The sequence below is a fragment of the Electrophorus electricus genome, chromosome 19 (genome assembly GCF_041902795.1).
Source record: "Electrophorus electricus isolate QZ-2024a chromosome 19, ASM4190279v1, whole genome shotgun sequence".
NCBI classification, from domain to species: Eukaryota; Metazoa; Chordata; class Actinopteri; order Gymnotiformes; family Gymnotidae; genus Electrophorus; species Electrophorus electricus.
In genome coordinates, this window is record NC_137515.1 from 20,016,205 (window position 1) to 20,038,353 (window position 22,149).

The window sequence follows — 22,149 nt, forward strand, 5'->3', positions numbered from 1 at the left end:
CTCCAGCTCCTTCAGCCCAGCGAGGGGCAGTTCCACTGTGTACAGGGGTAATTATCAGCCCAGGGAGAGGCAGTTCCACTGTGCACAGGGGTAATTATCAGCCCAGCGAGGGGCAGTTCCACTGTGCACAAGGGTAATTATCAGCCCAGCGAGGGGCAGTTCCACTGTGCACAGGGGAAATTATCAGCCCAGCGAGGGGCAGTTCCACTGTGCACAGGGGTAATTATCAGCCCAGCGAGGGGCAGTTCCACTGTGCACAGGGGTAATTATCAGCCCAGCGAGGGGCAGTTCCACTGTGCACAGGGGTAATTATCAGCCCAGCGAGGGGCAGTTCCACTGTGCACAGGGGTAATTATCAGCCCAGCGAGGGGCAGTTCCACTGTGCACAGGGGTAATTACCAGCCCAGCGAGGGGCAGTTCCACTGTGCACAGGGGTAATTATCAGCCCAGCGAGGGGCAGTTCCACTGTGCACAGGGGTAATTATCAGCCCAGCGAGGGGCAGTTCCACTGGGTATAAGGGGTAATTATCAGCCCAGCGAGGGGCAGTTCCACTGGGTATAAGGGGTAATTATCAGCCCAGCGAGGGGCAGTTCCACTGTGCACAGGGGTAATTATCAGCCCAGCGAGGGGCAGTTCCACTGTGCACAGGGGTAGTTAGCTGTGGACCTGCACGTACTGGCAGGACACTGCTCTCCTCTGCCCGCTAAATGTGTCTCTAAAGCTGAGAGATGCTTTGTTTTTTTGTTCTGGTCCTTCCTTAAGCATGTCTGAAGTTTCCTGGTGCTGAGACACCTGCACACCTACGCGCGCACACACACACACATCTGCAGGCACACACACCTACACACACCTGTGCTCACTGTAGCTGCATTATCTGTGCCTTGGCTTGTCAGAACACTATCGCAACTACAATTTTTAATAAAGAAAAACATTATTAGATCCGGTTGTAAATTAGAGCATGGATTAGTTAGCTGGTTTGTTGTTCTTTATTATTAGTAGTATTAGTATTATCACATTTAGAAGTGGTGGAAAAATTACTGCTCTAATGTGCAGTGAATATGGAAATGACTCATTTTACATTTCAGCTGAAACAGACTTGTGTGTTTTGTTATTGATAATGGCATTTACCAGTATCCTACTGATAAAACCATTACATCATATAAGCAAGTGCAACCAATTTTGTATGATTGAAACATGCATGATTGAAAAAATGATATTTTTTCAGATTATAAAGAAAACGCCAGATACTAAACAAGGAAATCCCTTCATCAGAAAAATATTGAGGAACATCTCACTGGCTGAGTTAGTCTCAGAAACTTCTCACAGAGTTAGTGAGATGTTTCTGAGACTAACTAACTCAGTGAGATGTTTCTGAGACTAACTCAGTGAGATGTTTGAGACTGAGTTAGTCTCAGAAACATCTCAGTGAGAGTCTCAGAAACATCTTATTGACTGACTAAAGTACTAGATGCCTTGTAATATGTGCAAAGAGCAAAAGTCCTTTATATTTCTTTGTCGCAGTTCTGAGGTTTTGCTGTATTAATTATTAATCTGTTCCTCTTACCTGAGCAGTGCAGTGAGCCCAGGGCTACTGTGATCCCCAGGAGGACCTGTGCCTGGGTCATGGTGAAGGTGAACCACTGACAGCAGAAGATGCTTTATAGAGCACCTCACCTCCCTCCCTCTCTCCCTCTCTCCCTTCCTCTCTCTCTCTCGCTCCCTCTCTCCCTTCCTCTCTCTCTCTCTCTCCCCCTTCTGCACGTGTGCGCAGGATTTCAGGAGAACTTTTTTTTGTTGTTCCTATGTCTCTGATCTTTTTCATCTACGGGGGTAGCTCTTCAACTTCAACTTTTACACTTATGCTCTAGTGTAAAAACTAGTAACACTTTGTAACACCTTGTAACATTTTCTATCACTTTGTAACACATTTGTTCCCCAGAGACCATTCTCAAAACACGAAGCTGGTGGAACGCTGGGATTCTGGGACACATCTAAAGTATGCCGAGGTGTGACAGCATCATCCATGGTGTTATTGCCACATTTCGAAAGTGTCAAGTTGGTCATGGTCAGAGATTAGAAGTGATAAACACGGCTGAATAAATATTGGGTCAGTGGTGATACCCTTGAATCAAAAGAAAATCAGAACTTCCTTCAGGCTTACTGGAAGGAATTGCATAGAGATGTGATGTGTGAGAGGCGGAGCCTGTAGAGCTGCATGGAAACCTCCGATAGCAGCCGTCACAATTCCTTTACTGTGAGTTGTTTTGATGGCAGTGGCCTGATGGTGAAATGTTAGCCTGCTGTTGAAGTCGAGGTGATAAGTGTGTCTCTTGTGCCACTGTTTGCTCGCTTTTCATTAGTGTTTATTTTCGCAGCTGTGATGATAGTGTTCTAGCTCCTAATCGCAAAAGTGGTGCAATTTCATGCATCACCACTAGGGTGCAGCATTCTATGCCTTTACATATAATGATTCTTTCCTTTAATATATACAATCGAGTCACATTGTGTAGATTAGATCATTTATGTAACTATGTAGATGACAAACAATAACAATGAAAGCAAACTGCAGTGTTTTTCCTGTAGAAGTGATTCATTATTAGAGTGTTTGTCAAAATTAGCATCACGTGTCATTTTCAGTGTGCAAATAAACTCAGTCCTACACTCTCAAAAGTTTGCATGAAACCTCAAAAAATAAGTTAAAAACAGTTTTGCAACTGTAATTTATAATCAAAGCAAATTCACTTGTCTGCCTTGTCTAGTTTGTTCAGATATTAATGCTACACTCCTCCCCATTACAGTTTGTTTCCAAGAGCTTCCAGTGCCAAGACGTTTGCTATGGACATTAGTAAATGTGATCAACATTTTAAGGCCTACAGTAAATTTCCAGCACGTTTCTTGGTAGAGATTCTATTCTGCATTTCTACAGAGACACTTCATGTTACTGCTTGGCTGCAATTCCAAGCCCCAGGGCTTTGGTCAGTGGCACCTTGGGAAAGTTGGTTACATCCTTGGGTCTGTAATGCAGACTCAACCACAATTACAGCGGACTGACGTCCTTCCAGTGGGAAAGTTCCCATTTCACCATGCTTTTCCATGTGTTCCGTGAGTTCTTTCGTCATGCTGACTGCACTGCGACGCGCTACTAGGACAGTAAGCGCCCTGATGCAGTCACTGGTGGGTCGTCTGAGTGGAAGAGAGTGAGTAGGGAGTTAGTCAAGTCCGTTAATATTTGGACATCAGCACACATATTGTAATTTCAGTTGTGTATCAATCAGTGTATTGCACTTGATGTCAAGGACAAATATGAGTTCAAAGTGTAGATGTTAACTTTCATTTGAGGATATTTATATTCTAACTGGATGGTATAGGATTCTTTGGACAAACTAACAATGCTAAATGAAACTGTTATTTAATACTAGATTGCAAATCCCATACCAGCCAAGACTGTCTGAAGTCTGAAGAGTGTCTGAAGCAAACACACGCCACACCTACTGTGTTCTGTTCAGCACTCCACAGTGTTTGTGTTTGGGGTGTGTGTGTGAGTGTGTTTGTGTTTTTTTTTTGGGGGGGGGGGGGGTGTGACCTCCTGCTAGAGCTTCTGATTGTGCTTCACTTCCACTGAATCTTGCACATGTGATAAACCACGTTTTGTCACACATTTGGTTCCATGTTTGGTTTACTCTCATGACACAAAATTCTTTTTTTTAAAGATCACTTTTGTCTTTATCATTATAGCGAAAGCAGTCGTCATGATTTTTAAATCTCATTTGCTCTATTAAATGCCATTCCTACTGTTGGAAACGCAGAGTTTCTGTTAAAACTGTAACATTAACGTGGAGGGAAAGTGTTCAAGTCCCAAAGAAAAACCACCAGAATGCTTTGTTACAAAAATGAATGTCCTGACCAGAAACATGTCCTCCATGGTACACTGTGTGTAAAATGATGTTTGTGAGGACTTTAAACATAATTATAAAATGTCTTTGAACATTCTGAGATGTCATTTGTTCTAAAGCAAAAAACTTTTAAGTTTGCTTTAGTGTGATACGACATCACAAATGGCAACGTTAATGTAATAAACCTGTGTAATCGTGACTAAATTCACATGCATAATAGCCTAAAAACAATCATAATCATAACCATAATCAGCCTGTTTTATTTATCTCACTGCGTGACCTTTAGTTACCCAGTGACGTCTCTGATCCTCGGAGCTCCATGACGCTCCCCTGGTGTTTATTAACACTCCCATATGTAGCGCTCACGTCACTGGAGAAAGCAGTGACCACAACGACCTCGCTGATGTCATTTAAAAAAGGAATTCTGTTTTCAGACGAGCCCCATATAAGCTGTCAGGGTATTTGTGGTGGTCTTTCTGTGAAGTGACCGGAGCTGCATGCGCCAGAACTCCTTCCACTGTAACGGATGTCTACGTACCCATCACACTCGCCCGTGTCTCCTGCAAGGAACGCAATGAAATCCTACGCAGCGAGCCGCAAGCGAGCCGCTGCCAACATCTTTGAGAACGTTAACCAGGACGTCCTGGTGAGACTGTTCAAGAAATCTGGAGACACGGATGCGGTGGACAGAGTGCAGAGCATTTTTTCCTTCTGGCAAGATCCGGATCAAATGACTGAAAAGTTGAAGGCGCTCCACTAGAAGAAGAAAGACAGATCTGTTTTATTACCGTTCTCCTGCACCACGCTGCACTGAGGTGGACCCACTGACCCACGTTGCACCAAGGTGGAAGGTTCCCTGCCGGTTGGTGTCCGAAACAGCACTTGGATTTGACTGTCCCTCCAGGTCCGCAAACTGAAGTTTTCATGGGCATGAGCAAGTGGAAATGAATAAGAAGCTTTTGATCTTCGGGTAACAAACTCCTCCTTCACAACTTTGAACTTCTGAATATTTTTGTCCTTCTAATTTACCATGCAGCATAAATCTGGTCTGGTTTTGGAGCTCAAGATTGGAGTGTGAAGTCCTCTTACACTTCAGCTGGTCCTGCTGAAGCCTTGGCATGGACTCTGGAGACGCATATTTCCATGTGCTGTAATGACTTACAAATAAACATTGTTTTATGAGTCTTGATTTCCAGAGTCTGAATTTACCACTTTATTAAACCACAGTTTTACAGGTTGTAGACCACCTCCTCCGGTCCACACCACACGGCCATCCTAAATTAGCTGGCCGTTGTCCCGCATGTCGTTATCCTAGTACTGGCCGAAACGTCAGACCAGTGGAGAATGTCTGCTGGGACTCATCATGGACTGGTCTAATCTGGGTGTGGAAAACTGGTCCAGTATATCTAGGACACTTCATTCATCTGTATATTATTAATATTACTTCATTTTGTGGTTTAGAGACCAGTTGAGATGAAGGCAGAGAGAACTGGTGCCAGTGTGAGTCCACCACGTTCTGACAGATCAGGGAATTAATCTCACAGTAATATGGATCTTTTTGAAACATGCCGCGACACACATCATCTCTGTAAACATTTGTCCTGTCACGTTGGCCTTTTTTCGTCAGAGACCTGTCGTCATGGAGACAGCTACACTGATTGCTTAGCAGATATAAGGGAGTGCTTTAGTGCTGCTGTTGCAGGCTGGGTCTCTTCCCTGGTGTCCTCCAGGAACCGTGTAGCTGCTCCTATGCTGTCTGAGTGTAGCCCGGTCTTCACCCTGTTCCCCAAACTGCTTGTCCTCACTGTGCATCCCAATCAGAGATATAGTACACGTTATGGTGAATCCACTTTAACACTATTGACTGGGTGCATTTTCCTTCATTGCTTTTTCTTTTTGGTTTAAATGAGGCACCAAGTCAGTTTTCATGACTGGATTTTAAATCAATAGTCTGTGCTGAACTAATTTCAGTGCTAAACAGTGGCCTACGTTCAGTTGCATTTTTGCATAGCCATTGCATTTGACATGTAGTTGAATGTAAATGAATATTTATTTGAAATTAATTTAGAATTTCTTGATTTGTGCTACTTTTAATTACCCCCCACCCCACACTCCCTCAACACAAAGGCACCTAAATGCACATACGCTTATATACTGAGCACACACAGGTACGGCTGGTGTATCTTTTGCGGTTTAATCACACCTTGTGAGTGTTGTTTTTGAGTGTTGTTTTTGAAGCTGGAAATGCCTACTGTAGGACAGCACGTTGGCGAGGTGGTTAGCGTGTTTCCTTCTCAGCTCCAGGGTCTCTGGTTTGAGTGCCTATCTGGGTGAAGTTTCCATGTCCTCACTGTATCTGTGGGGGTTTACTCTGGCGTCTCTGGTATCCTCCCACAGTTCCAAAGCATGGAGTTTAGGTTGATTCTCTATCCAATTTTAGTGTGGGTGGTGTCCTCTCTCCCAGTGGTGGGTGGTGCTATGTCCTGGGTGGTATCTCTCCCAGTGGGTGGGTGGTGCTCTGTCCTGGGTGGTGTCCTCTCTCCCAGTGGTGGGTGGTGCTATGTCCTGGGTGGTATCTCTCCCAGTGGGTGGGTGGTGCTCTGTCCTGGGTGGTGTCCTCTCTCCCAGTGGTGGGTGGTGCTATGTCCTGGGTGGTGTCCTCTCTCCCAGTGGGTGGGTGGTGCTATGTCCTGGGTGGTATCTCTCCCAGTGGGTGGGTGGTACTCTGTCCTGGGTGGTGTCCTCTCTCCCAGTGGTGGGTGGTGCTCTGCCCTGGGTGGTGTCATCTCTGCCCTGCCTGCGCCTGATTCGGTCGCCCAGGTGGTTGAGGTTTCTGGTTGAGAGTACGCTGTGTGTGTGAGAGCTGAGGTTTCCAGCTGAGAGTGCGCTGTTTGTGATTGGCTGCTGCTTCTCACTGGTGTGTGGTGTGTGTTAATTGTAAAGTGACCTTGAAAGTGTTCCTTGAAAGGTGCTATATAAATAGAACTATTAATTCAGTTGTACGTTTTTGTATTTTTGAGCAAGAGAACAGGATATTTGAGCAGGAAAAAGAGTGCTGCTATCAGGGAGACCATTGTGAGTCTGTGTTCTGTGAGCCTAACATTGTGTTCTGTGAGGTTATCACTGTGTTCGGTAAATCTGTGTTCTGTGAGTCTGACACTGTGTTTTGTGAGTCTGTGTTCTGTGAGCCTAACATTGTGTTCTGTGAGGTTATCACTGTGTTCGGTAAATCTGTGTTCTGTGAGTCTGACACTGTGTTCTGTGAGTCTGTGTTCTGTGAGCCTAACATTGTGTTCTGTGAGGTTATCTCTGTGTTCTGTGAGTCTGACACTGTGTTTTGTGAGTCTGTGTTCTGTGAGCCTAACATTGTGTTCTGTGAGGTTATCACTGTGTTCGGTAAATCTGTGTTCTGTGAGTCTGACACTGTGTTCTGTGAGTCTGTGTTCTGTGAGTCTGACACTGTTCTAGTCTCTGTTCCAGCAGGGTCACCAGGTCGCTACACCACAGTCACACAAAAAGCACTAGCTGGAAAACAACATTTAATAGCTGTGAGAACTCTACGATTGCGATGTGAGGTTACTCTTATGACAAAGCTCCTGTCTGGCCCAAAGCAAGCAAAAAATTTTTTTACTGCAGTGTTAGATTTCTGAAATGAGCTGGTTGGTATCAGTGAGAGAGCAGAATCTTCCAAAACGGAGAACCAGTCCACGTTTGGGGCCTTCTCTCTCACCCCTACACCACACACAAGACCGCCACTATACCAAACCTTTATGTCTAAAGTGAGTTTTTTAAAAGACTAAATTGTGGTTATATTCATTGTGCGTGAGTCGTCATTAATCCCGCAGGAGGCTGTGGAGTCAGTGTTCGGTACATTTTCCACAGCGATGCTTCTGTCTGCCTTTCCGTGGTTTCACACAGTACCATGCTGTCTCTTCCCTGGGGAGCGGCAGACAGCCTCCACAGCGCTGACCTTTTCCACAGAACATCTCCCTTCCCTGGAAATCAGAGTATGGGAATTCTGTTTTTCCAAGTGAAAGAGGCATGTGTGTAAATTTCTCCACCTTTTAAACATTCTTTGTTTTTACTTTTTTTAAGGTTCTCTCTCTCTATTTGATTTCTCTCTTTATTTGAGGTCCTGTTTTGTATGTCATGGTGTTTTCAGAGCAGTTTTCTCCATATGAATCACTACACGAGTGCGTATGTGTTAGGAGAGAGACCCAACTGCTGAAGCTTCTCTTTAAAGTCCAGTTCACCAGTGAGAGACACAGGTTTGTCCAAGACTCCACATTCATAGTGCTCTTTACTACCTCAATGCTACTGTAGGTACCATGCCAACCAGCAGGTGGCAGCACCACCAGCCATGCACAGAGCAAAGGCATACATACTGGTACAGACCAGGTGGTATATGTGGGCGTGGTCTTAAGCCACAGAAAGCACCTGGACAGGGTGGTATATGTGGGCATGGTCTTAAAAAGTATCTTCTCATATTATCTCAATTTTTAATCTCATACATCCACAAATCAAGCATCTGAAATGTGTCTCAATTCCTGCCCACATCCTACAGATCTACAGATCTCCTCCTACAGATCTCCTCCACGCTATCACCATAGACGTCGCACCTTGACAGGGTGGTATATGTGGGTGTGGTCTTAAGCCTTAGAAAGCACCTGTACAGGGTGCTATATGTGGGCGTTGTCTTAAGTTGCACTCTTAACTTTGCAGCTTTTACTGTACATTTGCACTGTCCCCAATATGTAGCAAGTGTCTGTTGTTAAAGCAGTAGCCAGTAGACCAAGGTCCAGAGCTGAGAATAACTCTATCCTGGCTGTTTGTATGCAGAGGGTCCTCACTGAACTCAGATCAGTCACATCCATCACAGTTGGACAGGAAGTTTAGAGGGCGTGAAGACGTCACTCTGACCACGGTGAAGGTAGAATATCTGCATCTTCCTTTAGGATCAATAAAGTGTTATCTTATCTTATGGTAACCAGTTGATTACCACAGTCAGAGGCCTGTACAAACACTTTTTAATTTTTTTGGTTTTAGTTCAGGTTTTAATATAATGCAGATACACCTATTTTTAACAGATCACCCACGTAGTTTGTGTGAAAGGCGTATTCTTTGACAGGACAACCTCAGGGCTGTGTTTGATCAAAATCACTCATTTCTGTTTGGGACACAGTCGTGGGACAGAACAGCAGAAGTTATTTTAAACTGCACAGATGGGATGGCCTTCTGAGGTCCAACCCGAACCCACTTCCGGTTGTCAGGCTTTACGACCAATCTGCGGAATATGTTCACAAATGCTGAGGGTCGCTCTGAGAGCACCAGTTTTAGACATGTTTATCTTATGTGCAAGAAAGCTCGTCAGACATCTGACTGGGAAAAGCGAGGGGTTTGGGGTTAGCCATAATCGAAATATGAAGTGCATGTCCACACTTCTGAAAGTGTAGCTCGACACTTTCCATGTGTTTGATATTTCCGTATACAAACAAATAGAAGCTTTCCCCTTATTAAATGATCTGTATAACAGACCTGGTCATCATCACCCACAGCTTCGTGAGTGTGAGCTGCTCCCCGCAGGGTGGTGCCACAAGCTCTCCTCACAAATAAAAAGATTTTCAAGCCATCTTTTGTTTCTAGGGCAATAATAGTCTACTTAACAAATAATACATGTGAATTTATAGTATGAATATGTTAATGTGAGATGTACTGAATATTGTGTATGTGTTGTTCATTTTTATGTCTTTAAAAATAAAGACATAAAAGGTGTGCTTTGGTTTTTCTCGTTGGATTAAACTGGTTGGTTAAGGTAGGCTCTGAGTTTACTTACTTTTGCCTTAGATTCTGTGAAATTCAAGGCTTATTGTCTGAACCTAGTTGTTAGTTGTTTGTTAGCTGTAATTACTCACTTGAAGCTCACTACTGGTGTCGTTTCGCCCTGGCCTTAGGTGTGAATGAGGGGTGGGCTCAGTACTTATTGAACTGATTTAAATTAGGACGACTCTGAATTCGACAACATATATGTCTGCAGTGGTAATCAACATCTGGGAACGTTTTGTTTTTGCTCTCAATCAGTTCATCTACATCTCAACTATTGGACTTCACAAACTCATCTAAGTATCTTCTCATATTATCTCAATCTTTAATCTCATACATCCACAAATCAAGCATCTGAAATGTGTCTCTCAATTCCTGTCCACATATCCTACAGATCTCCTCCATGCTATCATCATAGACGTCGCAATCTCAGCAATCTCATTTACTCCCAACGTTCGGCACCATCACAGATGGCACAGGTTTACTAATGTCTCGAGAGTTGCGTTTCACTCCACTTTCCTTCTCTACACTTTCCATCTCCTCTTTTGAATTTCATGCCATTACAGTGTCTTTCCCCACCAATCTTCTTATCATTGTCATCTACCACCCTCCAGGTTCCCTAGATCACTTAATTGATGAGCTCGACATCCTTCTGAGTCAATTCCCCATTGAAGGAAATCCACTCATTCTCCTTGGTGACTTCAACCTTCCATCAGACAAGCTGCACTCCTCCTGAATCCTTTCGCTGTTGACAGCATTTGACCTCACCCTCAACCACTCTTCTCCGACTCACAAAGCGGGCAATGTTCTGGACCTGATCTTCACCCGTACCACCACAACATCAGACATCAGTCACCCCCCTCCACCTCTCGGACCATCACTTTCTATCCTTCTCTCTCTCCTTCCTTCTCTTTCCATCCAGTCCTCTCCAACATGTTCCTCCTCCTTCCATCGCAATCTGCACTCCATAACTCCCTCTTCCCTTACTTCTACTATTTTGTCCACCCTTCCTCACCCTGACTCTCTATCCTCTCTCTCTTTGGATACAGTTACAAATTCTTTCATTTCTACACTCTCATCAATGAGTCTTCTGTGCCCTCTCTCCTCTAGACCTGCTAAGTCCTCCCCACCTGCCCCCTGGCTAACAGAAACACTTCACTGCCACAGGGGAGAACTAAGGACTGCAGAGAGGAGGTGGAAGAAATCTCACGTAGATTCAGAGCTCTGCTCATACAAGTCTCTCCTTTCCAAGTTCTCACTGGAAGTAACATCTACAAAGTCATCCTACTACAGAGTGAAATTTGAATGATCATCATCTGATCCACGCAAGCTCTTCACTATTTTTTCTTCTCTCCTTAATCCTCCCCCTCCCCCTCCTTCCTCATCTCTTCCTCCAGAGGATTTCATCACCTTCTTTAAGGAGAAGGTTGCAGCAATCCACCAGTTCTTTTCCACTGTTCCCACCCCTCCAACCAACGTGCATTCCCCAACATCCAACTCTCTGACTTCTTTCCTCTCTCCACAGATAAAATTCTTCAACTCCTGACTTCCAGCAATCCGATTACATGTCCGCTGGATCCAATTCCTTCACTCTGTTCCAGACAATTGCAAGAGATCTGCTTCCTTCCATCTGTCATCATCAACAACTCCTTATCTTCTGGATACGTGCCAACTGCATTCAAAACTGCCAGGGTGGTACCAATCCTCAAGAAGGCCACATTGACGGCTCTAACGTTACCAACTACAGACCGATATCACTTCTCTTTCCTCTCAAAAGCCCTTGAATGAGCAGTTTATAAACAATTGTCTCTTTTTCACACCCAGAACCAGCTGCATGAGCCCAATCAGTCTGGCTACAAACCGGCACGTTCTACAGAAACGGCCCTCATATCAGTGACGGAAAAACTTCATGCTGCTAAATCTGCCAAACAGTCATCTGTTTTGATTCTTCTAGACCTTTCAGCAGCCTTTGACACAATGAACCACAACATTCTTCTCTCTGTTCTTTCCAGGCTTGGTGTGAGATGGTTTCAGTCCTATCTGGAGGGACGGTCCTATCAGGTGACATGGAGAGGATCTACATCCAAACCATGTAGACTCTCCACTGGTGTTCCACAAGGCTCAGTATTGGGCCCCCTTCTCTTCTCTTTGTATACTCATTCTCTTGGTGATGTAATATCTTCTCATGGTTTCTCCTACCACTGCTATGCCAATGACACTCATTATTTCTTTCTATTCCACCCTCTGACACGCAGGTCTCCAGACGTATCTCGGTATGCTTGACTGACATTGCGTCATGGATGACAGCCCACCACTTGAAGCTCAACCCCAGTAAAACTGAGCTTCTGTTCATCCTAGGTACTCTCAACCCTTACCATGACCTCGCAGTTTCCTTTGAGAACTCCCTGGTTTCACCATCCGAAGCTGCCCGTAGCCTGGGCAGAACTTTGGACAACCAGTTGTTGTTCTCAACTCATGTTTCTAATCTAACCCGGTCTTGCAGATTTCTCCTTTGTAACATATGAAGGATTTGGCCCTTTCTCTCGCAGGAAGCTACCCAGGTGCTTGTACAGTCTCTTGTGATCTCAAAGCTAGACTACTGCAACTCATTACTTGCTGGTCTTCCTCTAAGAGCCATCAAACCTCTACAACTTGTTACTCCACTGCTGTGCTCCCTTCATTGGCTCCCTGTAGCTGCACGCATCAGATTTAAAACCTTGATGCTTGCCTACAAATCCAAAAATGGACCAGCCCCTTCATACATGAGGTCAATGGTCAAAGCCCGATCTGTACCTCAAGTATGGCTCGGCTTGAAATACCTTGCTTCAGGACTCATGGACGACAAGCATCGAGACTATTTTCTGTCCTGGCTCCAAGATGGTGGAATGAACTTGTTGTCTGGACAGCAGAGTCCCTTGCAGTCTTCAAACGCAGACTGAAGACCCATCTATTTGCAGAATATTTAAAGGACAACTGACACTACTCCCTTATTGACTGACTAATTTAGTACTTATTGTAGGGTATTGTTTATGTTGTTTATGTTGTTGAACAAACTCTAGCACTTATTGTTTACTGCACTTATTGTTTAAGATAGACCTTATGTATTTTGTACTTCTAGGTATCAGCATTCATCCCTGTATTCTACAGTATTCTAGTTCACTGGTATGTTGGACTCTAACCTACTGTACTGTACTAAGATATATTCTATGAGTAAATGACAAAGCACTTTTGTAAGTCGCTCTGGATAATAGCATCTGCTAAATGCCGTAAATGTCTATATCAGTGAAAGATGATTGCACCGCCTTGGCTAGACAGTACAGCTGCAGTCTATTCTATTCTATATTCTCAGAATATACATCATCCTACTCTGTAAATTCATATTACATACACCACAAACACAGACTGCACACTCTATAAACACACGCTGAGCCACTGGGAATTTTTGGTTGCCATTAGCGTTTGTGTTTTGTTTTTTGCCCTTCTTTACCGAGCAAAGGCACTGATCTGGGTTTCGTCTCTCGTCACCTCTTGTGATTATTTTCATTTAGAAGGAAACACAAAAGCTGATTGTAGATCATTAAATCTGCTGCAACATGAGGGTCACGCCCTCTTCTACCCCCATCACTCATCTCCACGGTTACTGCAAATCTGTCCATCCAGGCTGGAGGAGAATGTGGACGGCTCCCATGGGTTCCTGCATCTGTCTCTGTAGGAGGAGCTGCAGTTGGGATGGTGTTGAGGGAAGACAAAAACCAGGGGGACAGTGAGGAGGTCCAGACCGCAGAGCGTGGGTCCTGCTCCTGTTAGGGGAGCAGGAGGACGGGAGCATGCCTTCACCATCTGCTGCTTCACGCTGATGTCTCGCGTCAGCACAGGAAATCCCGGTTCCAAGAAGTACCACAAACTAAGCATGCGGTCATCCTACCAGGGATATTCCGTGGAAACATTCTGGATTCAGAAAAAGGTTCCACCGGCTACTGGCTACAGACTTCATGACCAGTCACTGGTGCTGATATAATCATCTTAAAATCCAGCAAAGAACATTGATTATTAAGTTATTAGTTGATTATTTGGTAATTAGCCTTATCAAAACTCTTATAAAAATATTTACACCCAGCTGGATGAGACAGAATATGTAAAACTACACCTGAAGTATAAACAGAAGTGAAGTAGGATGAAGCTTCAGGTGAGCAGTCTCCATCCTACAGCATGCACTTAACAGGATTTGCCAAATGTCCACCACCTTTACATCTGACCCTGCTGAGCTTCCAGCGCAGAGGAGGACCGAGGAAAAGATCCGCGCAATGCCCCAATACACAGACGATCAGGGCCGATCAGTTCCTTATCCTTTTTTTTTTTTTTTTTGCAAAAGTCAAAAATGGCAACTTCCACCTTTTAAAACTGCACTTCTTAAACAGGAAGGTTAGCCAAAAAAGCTGTGATAGAGCACAACAAAGCCTCCTCCAAGGCTCACAACAAAGCCTCCTCCAAGGCTCACAACAAAGCCTCCTCCAAGGCTGAGTCTCAGACAAGCCCCCTGCCCGTCTCAACGAAACCCCCCCCCCCCCCCCGCTCATCAAGGGTGTGGTCTCCCCCTCTGGCGTGTGTGTCTGTGTGTCACAAAACCACTTTTTCCCAGCTCAACAATCAATACCACTACACTTCCCAGAATCCCGTTCACAGCCAAGAGCAACGTTAAACCAATCACCGATCACTCACTCGTTCTACCTCACTGGAGTATTGATTAGACTTGTTGCTTGTTATCCATGTGTATAAAAACCCATCTGTTTCATCATAACTCTGTGAAGTGTTACACACTGTTCCTTGTTCTCAATGAGTATTTCCCTCTTTGCCTGTACTGTGTTTTTGGACTCCATTGTGGATTTGGACTTTGCTGTGGTTTTGGGCTGGTTTACCCGGTCATATTTGTCTCCCTGGTCGTTGGATTTTTGGACAGGCTGGTGGTTTTTTGGACAGGCTGTCTGTAAGGTTCCAGATTCTCCCTTTTAAATACATTCTCTATATAAATGATTTATTCCCTTTATCTGCAAGCATCTTAACTGTTCTGTCCTATAACACTGTGTCTGTGTGTGTGTGTGTGTGTGTGTGTGTGTGTGTGTGTGTGTGTGTGTGTGTGTGTGTGTGTGTGTGTGTGTGGTTTCCACTTACTTGTTACTCGTTGGATCACTGCAGATGTGCATGGTACTGTACAACAGAATTAAGAGATACACTGCAAACCTCACACATGCAGTTCTGCTTTAGACCTGAGAAGCACACACACACACACACACACACACACACACACAAACATACACATATGCACACACAAAGCAGAATGAAAGACTGAACCTTTTCTGACATATAAATATCAATAAAATAACTCATTTAGAACGTTACCCAACACTTGGAATCTTTCCAAAAGGTTGATGCATGCATTTAGCGTTGTACCAGCCTGCATATATTATACTACAGATTCATTTAATCCTACACTAAATAAATCATATTAGCCATAAGCTGGGGCTAAACCCCTGTAATATGATTGACTACAGGCAGATGGGGTACTGTGATACGATTTGATTGGCTGTAGGCTGATGGGGCAGTGCTAAGCAGGTGTAATGTGATTGGCTATAGACTGATGGCGTGGCGTTAAACAAGTCTGATGTGGCAGTAGGCTAATAGGGCAGTGTTAAATGTGTTTGATTGGCTGTAGGCCATTGTGAACAGGAGACTAACGGAGATAGCACTCGAAGAGAGTGTTTTAGATTAATTTGGGGCCATTACGCTCAACGACCCATCATTAATCCATCAGGGTCAGGAGAGTGAGGGTACGTAAAATCCAGACAAGGAGGGAAACATTCTGCCTTCTCCTTATTGTCTCACGGTCTTTTATCAACCAGAGCAGAGAGACGGACTCCCACAGACTCACTAGCCACTGGTTCCAGACAGGTTAAGGTGCCTGGAACAGAAAACTGCCCACTGCAGCTCTTCGAGTGTCAGTGTTCTCTCTCTGTCTGCCATCACCAGACCAGAGTGATTCAAATCAGTACACCCACTCTGAACAGGCCGTACCGGAGCGAGGCGTCCTCCCACACCTCAACCTCTCCATATTCCGCAGCTGTGGCAGCACAAGGAATCACGTTATCCACACGCTAACCGCGGACCGTCAGACGCCCACTGCCCTTAAACATGAGGCTCTGTGTCGTAAGGCCAGAACCTGTTTCCAGTGTTGAGTATAAGACATTAACATGGTGGGTTAATAATGAAGAACATGAAGGACTCGTTATGCGCCCGCTGAATGATGGACTTCGTTAATGAAGTGCATGTCACGTCATTAAAACCTGCAGTCAGCTTCAGCACCACTGCGGAACACTGATGAAACGCCATCTGGGTAGGAGGCGGTTAAGGTCCGTCAGCAAGACCTGCATGTGCAGGTGGGGCAGAAGCACTGACATGACCGCCGAATGAGCCACAGACCACGCCCCCTATATTTAAGACCACACCCCTTTACGTCTACTGTAGTCACTTGGCCAATCCAGACAGTAATCAGAAATGATTTAGAAAAAATGTAATACTACAGCAGACAGGAAAATGATGGCAAGTCTACGGAAAAGCTGGAAGGATATATGATCCGATTGAGAAGTCTTCCTGCAGCTCGACTGAAGGTGGAACTGAAGCCACGGTCTTCAGAGTGCATTTGCACAATAAAAACAAGCATCATTTACATTTGGCCAAGGAGTTCTTAGCCATTGGCAGATTAAAGTTATATGAGTTGTTCTGGAGAAACAACCCATAATCCCCTATTTCTTTGCGTGCGTGCTACGGCAGCGTACCTGGCGTACCTGTCCCAGGCTCTCGCCCCGCTGCGCTAGCACGTGTGCAGTAGTGCTGCAGGACTGTGCCTGGGTGATTGGAGCAGGCTCTGTGCTGGGACAGCCGCCCGGGGCTTCCAGGGGCCCCCGGGGCTGCCCCTGACACCACCTGAAACCTCCACTGTGCAGAGAGAAGGCAATACACAGAGACAGATGAGAGGTGGCCTGACCTGCAGAGATTCAGTCCTTGTCCTGCAGAGATTCAATCCCTGTCCTGCAGAGGTTCAGTCCCTGTCCTGCAGAGGTTCAGTCCCTGTCCTGCAGAGATTCAATCCTTGTCTTGCAGAGGTTCAGTCCTTGTCTTGCAGAGATTCAATCCCTGTCCTGCAGAGGTTCAGTCCTTGTCCTGCAGAGATTCAATCCCTGTCCTGCAGAGGTTCAGTCCCTGTCCTGCAAAGATTCAGTCCTTGTCCTACAGAGGTTCAGTCCTTGTCCTGCAGAGATTCAACCCTGTCCTGTACAGATTCATTTCTGTCTTCAGTCCTACAGAGGTTAGTTCCAGCATAACACACTGGGCTCTAATACTGATGTTCTGGATCTTTTCAGTGCACTGGACCAGTCGTATTTTAATGCCATGTTTGCTGTGGAGGGTAGCAGAGGTGCTGTGGTGGGGTACAGTCTTTATTATAGCATACACCTGAACACAGACTCCTCCCTCTCACCTTTTTACAGAGTTAGCAGACCCCACCCATCCCTCTGACCCCTCCTTCTTACCTCTGACAGGTTTAGCAGACCCCGCCCATACCTGACTCCTCGCGCTGACCTCGGACAGGCAGACGCAGACACACACACAAACATACATACATACATACAAACACACACACATATACACACACAGGGTGAGAGAGGAGGCTAACAGGTCTGTGATCAGTCAAAGCTGTAACCAAACCTGCCAACTCAGGATAAGCACGATTTTAACAGGGCCCCTCTGAGGACTAATTCTAGATGGCGACAGATATTTCCCCAACAGGGAAACCACAGTTTGTGCTGTAAACCACAGTATGGCTGTTTAATTAAATACAGCGGTTTAAAACAGGGGATTTGTTTTGGTTGCCGTATTTAACACTAGCTCAGGATCGAGACACCAAAGCCAAACACGGCAGCCCTGTGTGTGGCCCTTACCTATGGCGCAGCCAGCAGAGTCCAACATGCCTTCGTGTGTGTGTGAGCGCGCGTGTTTTGGCGCAGTAGGACTGGAACTGCAGGAGGGATGCAGCAACAGTTTGCACGTTCTCGTGTTCTGTTGCCGAGTAACAGGAATTACTGAACACGTCTCAGAAGGAACAGGAAGCGGATTCTGTTCCCTCGTCCACGTGGATCTCCAGACTGGAGTGCCTGTACGGTAAGTGTAGTGCGTTAAAGTCTACTCACCTCACCGCGTCGGTTTAGCTTTGCGCTACGCCAGCCTGTGTAATACACGATCTGCCTGGATCTCATGACAGCGATTGTGCTGCGAACTGTGCTGAGATTTTTCATCAAAGCTACAGGAAGTTTACAGAACCCTGATGCCTTACATACAGCCCTGTACAGCGGCACATAAAGGCCGAACGCTCCTTGGAACAGAACGTCGTGTAAACATGGAGGTCATTCTTATTCACTGCCTCTTCTGAAGTGAAGAGCTTTTCAAACCAAAGGATTAAATCTCGGTAAGTGTGTGCTGGTGTGAGCTAACCCCAGCAGTGCTCAGTGCTCTCTACCGTCACCTCGGTGCACCTACGCAGCACAGCATGCTGGGTAGTCTTGCCTGATCAACTGCAGTATGTGTAAAATGAGCAAAGGGTACACATGGGAATGCGCGCCAGACGCGGCGTATAAGACTTCACAGGGCTCCGCCGAGGCCTGTCTGGGGTTTGTCTCTGCTTATTCACTTCTCCTTTGTTTTTCTTTTCATTGTAAACATTCCCACATCTGTCCTCTGTGGGGTAGAGATCAGCCTGCTTTGCTTTCTTCCTGCTGCGCTGGGAGCTCCTGAACTGTCAGGATCCATCATTCTTCTCTGCTCTGGCTGGACTAAATCCGTTTGTTTCCTGGCCATTTTCTTGTATTCATTTATTCTAAAAAGAATAGTTTTAACAAAGATTAGGTTAGATTAGACAGAACTTTAATTGATCCCAGAAAAATTTGCAGGCCAGCCTTTAAGCATATCACATTAAGGGTTTCTCCAATATGTATATAATTCTGAAATTTTGATATGCAGTCATTTTTAAAGAAGTATACTATTCTGTCCATTTTGTGCAGGCCCCACCCCCAACTCTCTCTGTTCCTGATATGCCCCTCCCCCCAGCTCTCTGTCTCTAAGACAGGCCCCACCCCCATATCGCTCTGTCTCTAATACAGGCCCCACCCCTAGCTCTCTGTCCCTAAAAGAGACCCCACCCCCCAGGTCTCTCTATCTCTAAACAGGCCCCACCCCCAGCTCTCTGTCTCTGACAGACCCCACCCCCAGATCACTCTGTCTCTAATACAAGCCCCACCCCCAGGTCTCTCTATCTCTAAGACAGACCCCACCCCCAGCGCGCTATCTCTGACACGCCCCACCCCAGGTTGCTCTGTCTCTAATACAGGCCCCACCCCCAGCTCGCTGTCTCTAATACAGGCCCCACCCCCAGGTCTCTCTGTCTCTAATACAGGCCCCACCCCCAGCTCTCTGTCTCTAATACAGGCCCCACCCCCAGCTCTCTGTCTCTAATACAGGCCCCACCCCCAGCTCTCTGTCTCTAATACAGGCCCCACCCCCAGCTCTCTGTCTCTAATACAGGCCCCACCCCCAGTCGCGCCACTGATGGGCCACAACTCTGAAAAAAAAAAAATAGTACAACAGGTGTTAAAGTTCGTTCAGCTAATGCTTGTAATGGTTCCCTAAAGTGGTGAAAACAGCTCAGGGGTGAGGCGGCCATGACAGGAAATCAGCAAGCTGGGCTGAAGCCTTATTGGCTATAAACTGGCAGAAAGCTTTCACTTGAACTGCAAGTGTTTTCACTGAACACTGTTTGAGTTTGTTTTGCAGCCATTACACTATTGTCCTACAGAACAGCAGTGATGCCAGGATCCATCTCATCGGAGTGTGTGTAGCGTTTGGATCTGGCAGAAGCAGGCAGGGAAACTGTGAGCAGAGCCTGGGAGAACAGAAGTAGATGGAGCACTGTTTATATGGATCCACAATCAACTCTTACAAGACCAAACCTAACCATATGCATTATGCTAAAAAAAACCTCATCACTGATCTCAGATAAGTGTAAATGAGCAGCTTCTCCTATAAGCAGATCAACCAAATACGTCACACATAAAAACTAAGTTTTACATGTACAGTATTTGGCAGATGCCCAGAGTGTCTAACGTGGCCTTGGTGTTAGTAGCACCACATGCTACCAGGTGAGCAAGCCACGAGCACCGGTGTTGGGAGGACCCTCCAAACAGGACTCGCCACCGTGTACATGGCACCAGATAGTGGGACTTCAACCATACAGGACATCCAGATCATACATGTGTATTATCTACAACAATAACAATAACACAATAATAAGATAGTGATAGTGATATCGATTACTGTGACACTGGAGTCAGAAACATGGAGGCAGGGAGTAAACAGGGGATTTGTAATGAGGTCCATAGCAAACACACAGACGAACTAAACACTTAAGGGAGCAGGAGACCAAAAAACAAGGAACCAAAACCCCAAGAAACTACACTAAGGCTAACATGACAAGATAGCAAGGAGAACATTTAACCGGACAAACGAAATGACAAAAGATAACCACTCGAATACACTTTCTTCAAACAAACAGTACTGATGAACGAGTGAAAACAGGGATATATACAGCAGGAGATGAACAATTGGACACAGCTGACAGCACAAGGGGGTGAAGACAGAGGAGCGTGGAAACTAAAACAAACCAAAAGCACAACAGACCAAACCAGGCAAACCCTGATGAACGAGGGGTCCTACTGTGACAAGTGGAGCTCTATTAGCGCGTTTAACATCCATCAGACAAATCATCCGCGCAGGCTTCAGTCTTACTGAGAAGAAATCACTCAAGAGATACAGAAAAACAGGAGTGTCAGAAGATATTACAAATGCCATTTGTGTGTTGGGATGGTACTATGTGGTAACAGAAAGAATATGGAAAACATTTAGGAAATAAATAAATATATCAGTACACACCATGCCTTTCGTGCCAACTTAAATGTCTTTGCAGAGCTCTTGTTCTTCCGGAGCTGTGTAGTGAGAATGTTGGGGGAAGACATTGCCTCTCTGAACCTGGGAACCATGTTGGAATTAAAGGCAAGTAGACTGACATTTGGAAAATTGCTGTTGCAAGGCAAAGCGGGTTTATTTGGATAGCACCTTTTATACAGACACGCTCGGCAGCGTGGGGGCTTGGTGGTCAACATGGTTGCCTCTCAGCTCCAGGGACTTGGGTTGGAGTCTCTATCTGGGGGAGGTTTCCATATTTTCCCAGTGACTGCGGGGGTTTCCTCCAGGGTCTCTGCTTTCTCACAGTCCAAAAACATGTAGGTTAGGTTGATTGGATACTCTAAATTGTCCTGTATGAATATATATATATGTGTGTGTGTGTGTGTGTGTGTGTGTGTGTGTGTGTGTCCACTGATGGTTGGTGCTCTATTTGTAAAATCTGTCTGTAAAGTGTCCTTGAGTTTGAGAAAGGTGCTATATAAACATAAGTAATAACAATTCAAAGTGCTTCACATAAGAAAATAAAAAGTTTATTACAACCTGAGATCATGGCCTTTGTCAATTTATTAAAATTGAAATTGAAATATAAAAAACATGTAATTTAAAGAAATAGAGATTAAGAGAAATTAAACTGAGTTTAAATAAATAAAATAAAAGATTAAAATAAATTAAAATGAGATAAGATGAGGAATAAATGATTTAAGAAATAATAATAATAATTATAATAATAATATCTAACCTGAGCCAAATACGGTTGTTTTTAACTTTAAAAACATGCAGTGTTGGAGCTCCTCTAATATGCTCTGTTCCATTTAGAAATGGCCTCTCCATGCTCAGCTTGTACCTTCGGCAGGACTAACTGATTAGTTCCTAATGACCTTCGAGTTCTGCTCGGCTCATAACTCTGCAGCATATTGGACCAATACACTGGTCCTATACCATTACGTGATTTATAGACCAGTAATAACTCTGTAAAATTCTGGTGTCCAGTGTGAGAGGACTTCAGAATGGATGTGGTGTATTCTCTCTTCTTTTGCTCCTAGTGAGAACTCTAGCAGCTGCGTTTTGAATCAACTGAAGCTTTTTTGGGAGTCCCGTTAGGAGGCCATTTCAGTAATCAGCCCTGCTAAAGATAAAAACACAGAGGAGTTTTAAAATTTTTTTGATGTTCTTTAGATGATAAAATGCTGACTTCATAACTGATTTTATGTGACTGCTAAAACTGAGATAGAGACTATTAACACGCCTGTAACACGAGGTGGCCTGAGTGCCGCAGGGCGAGGGGCAGGACGCACAGACTCCAGCGTCTAGGACATACATTTATTAACATTTAAACATAAAACACTAACGGCACTCACAAGAATTACACAC

The 22,149-nt window shown here is 45.0% G+C and overlaps 1 long non-coding RNA gene across 5 annotated transcripts; it reads right to left on the minus strand.

The window, feature by feature from the left end:
- Positions 1 to 1,523: 1,523 nt before the first annotated feature.
- Positions 1,524 to 21,069, minus strand: LOC145652432 (uncharacterized). Of its 5 annotated transcripts, none has more exons than XR_014118753.1 (4): positions 19,598 to 21,069; positions 16,754 to 18,637; positions 14,884 to 14,978; positions 1,524 to 3,184 (listed from the first exon to the last, which is right to left on the minus strand). It is a non-coding gene; the product is annotated as an uncharacterized LOC145652432 (long non-coding RNA). The 5 variants fall into 5 exon arrangements; XR_014118752.1 differs by lacking the exon at positions 1,524 to 3,184 and adding an exon at positions 6,634 to 7,889 and having other exon boundaries at positions 14,884 to 18,637; positions 19,598 to 20,600; positions 20,746 to 21,069; XR_014118751.1 differs by lacking the exon at positions 1,524 to 3,184 and adding an exon at positions 6,634 to 7,889.
- Between the last annotated feature and the right edge of the window lie 1,080 nt (positions 21,070 to 22,149).